We start from the raw sequence: 3315 nt of genomic DNA, 5'->3' as shown, positions 1-3315 counted from the left end.
GTGCACATTAACTGCTCCCAGGATAGAAATGGTCAGGTGTAGGTTAAATTAAATTACAGACTATTTAGCTGACCATATAAAATATTGCTATTTATGCATTCCACATTTTGTTGGATCATTTTTCTTTGGAATGGACATCGATATGAATTGCTGTCAGTTGGATGGCCCGGTAGTTTTTTTCCAGATATCTTGGCTTATACCTGTATGAGCACCTCCAGTGTTATATCCATTCAAACATAGTTGCAGCAGTACATCACAGAGAATTGCCAGAAATTCAAGCTGGATTCAGAAGAGGATATGTCATGAGATATATCATGGCCAATGTTACATGGAGTTTGGTTGAAACCAGAGAAAAGTGTTTACCTGTGTTTTATTTACTATGTGAAGACATTTGAGTATATACAACATAACAAATTATGGATAGCATAATAGTAATGGGAATTTCAGAATACTTAATTGTGCTCATAAGGAACCTGTATATTGTCTAAGAAGCAGACATTTGAACAGAACTATTAGGTACCGAATGTTTTAAAATCAGAAAAAGTGTGTGTCCTTTCACCATACTTATTCAATCTGTATGCTGAGCAAATAATCTAAAAAGCTTAACTATATGAAGAAGAGTGAGGAATCAGGAATGGAGGAAGACACATATGCAGGTAGTATAGCCTTGCTTGCTGATAGCAAAGAAGGCATGGAGTACTTAGTGATAAAAACAACAAAACAAAACAAAACAAAACAAAAACCACAAAAAAATTACAGCCTTCAGTAGGGATTACAGGCCAAAGAAAATAAAAATCCTCATTACTGGACCAATAAACCAACATCATGATGAACACAGTTTATTGAAGCTACCCAGGATTTCAGTTTGCTTGCATCCACAATCAATACCCATGGAAGCAGCAGTCAAGAAAGCAAATAATATATAGTATATGATTTCAAATTTGATTTGCAAAGAGCAAAAGTGTTACTCTGAAAATAAAGTGTGACTTACCCAAGCATTTTCAATTGCTTCATATGCATGTTAAAGTTACACAATGAATAAGGAAGACCAAAGAATTTATTCATTTGAATTTTGGTGTTGACAAAGAACACTGATTATACTATGACCTGCCAGAAGAATGAACAAATCTGTTGGAAGAAGTACAGAGAGAATGTTCCTAAGAAATAAGACTTTGTCTCAAGAATTTTGGATATTTTATCAGGAGAAAGAAGTGTCTGGAATGACATCGTGCTTATACAAATATGTTTTTGTTTAATGTCTTCTCTTCAGTTTTGATTGATAATGATTATGTATAGAGTTTCTGAAGAGTGGCTGGTGGATTTGAATCACTGACTGTGCAGTTCAATCTGACGTATGGAGAAATATAGGATGAGTGAAAATGAGGAAGACCCTCAATGAGATGAGGTGATACAGTGGCTACTATGGTAGACTCAAACATAGCAACAGTTAGGATGGCACAAGACCAGCGAGTATCATGTCAATTCTGGCTCATAGCGACCTTGTATAGGGTTTTCAAGGAATGGCTGGTGAGCTTGAACCACTGATCTTGCATTTCAAACTGACCTTGCAGTTCAGCTCATCAACCCACAGCATTTATCTGTATTTTATCTTAAACTCAATAAATATCAAATCAATGAACCATTTTTGGTTCATTGTTGACACTTGATATTTTCAAAACATAATTTACCAAACAATTAAAGGCTGTAAGCCTCTTTGGGCAGGCAGTTTGCTGTAAACTCTTGTATAATAATCTTTATTCAGCAATTGCAATTCTAAGAATGTATTTAGAGAAATGTATTAAAAACACCATGGACTGCCAGAAGAACAAGCACATCTGTCTTGGAAGAAAAACAGCCAGAATATTTCTTAGTATCAAGGATGGTGAGACGGTGTTTTTCATACTTCTTACATGTTATAAGGAAGGATCAGTCACTAGAAATGGACATCTTGCTTGGTATAGTGGAGGGTCAGTGAACAAAGGAGGAAGGAACTCCAATGAGTTGGGATGGATTGACAGAGTGGCAGCAACAATGGACTGAATTGTAATGATGGCTTAGGACTGACCAGTGTTTTTTCTGTTGTGCATAAAGTTGCTCTGAGTCAGAATCAACTTAACAGCACCTAACAACAGATGACAACAAAGAATGCACACAATACTATCATGCAGATAACAAATATTAGCTATTGACATATTAATTATAATACTAGCTAATACTTATCATAGGCACAACATATTGTCAAGTAAAAAAAGTAAGTATGTCTATTTCATGGAATATTGAGCAATTATTAAAATAATGGTAGTTTCTGAACTGAGATTTGTGAACATATATCACTACATACTAAAAACTCTAGAGCTATACATTTTAACCATAAATATGTATGTCATTTTCAAAATGGAAGAATGGCACATAGCTTTCATTTTAAAATCAAATTCTAAAACGGTTCCAGAATTCTGAAATTATGTGAAAGTTTGTAATTTGTAAATTCTTAAAAGGTATTATAGCCAAATGTATAAAAGTAATTAATCACTTTGAGAAGCATGTGCAATAAGTTATGAAATATAGGATTAAAAATTCTATAAAATAAGATACTATGTTTATGTAAAAACTACATATGTACCCACATACAACTTCATGCATGGAAGATAATATATGCTGCTAAGTGTTAATGGTGATTTCCTTTAATTGATTTTGGCCATATTTCTGCTTGTAATTTTTAATATATTATAGGACTGAATATAAATATGTATAATAAGAATGAAATCAATGAGAATTTTTGAATGTGTATTATTAAGGAAGTTAACAAATAAAATGTGATAATAAAATAAAAATAGCAAATATGGCATTGTAGGATAAGCACTGGACTGCTAACCACAGGGTTGGTGGTGTAAACCTACCAGTTACTCCTTGAAAACCCTCTAAATGGTCGTATGTGTTGGATCCAATTCAACAGCATTCAACAATAACAACAATCTTCATGTAGGCATGCTGATGGTACAGTGTGTTAAACATTGGGCTTCTAGCCATCAGGGAAACAGTCTGCATCCGCCAGTTTTTCCTCTGGATAAAGATGAGGTCTTCTGTTTCCACAAACATTTACAGCCTCAGAAATCCTAAACACAGTGTTTAGAGTCAGAACCATCACAACAGCACACAACAACACTCTTCATGTAGTTAATGAAAATACCCCGTTCCACTCTTTCCTACCACATTAGTTTTTCTCTCATGCTTTCATGTGTTGACATTTACTAAGACCAAAGTGATGTCAGCAGAGACCCTGAAAATTGCTCTTAAATGTGGAGTGGTGGTGGTGGC

This window comes from Chrysochloris asiatica, unplaced genomic scaffold, assembly GCF_000296735.1.
Source record: "Chrysochloris asiatica unplaced genomic scaffold, ChrAsi1.0 scaffold00043, whole genome shotgun sequence".
Lineage (NCBI taxonomy): Eukaryota > Metazoa > Chordata > Mammalia > Afrosoricida > Chrysochloridae > Chrysochloris > Chrysochloris asiatica.
The sequence above is the reverse complement of the archived record's forward strand: the minus strand, read 5'-3'. Positions refer to the sequence as shown.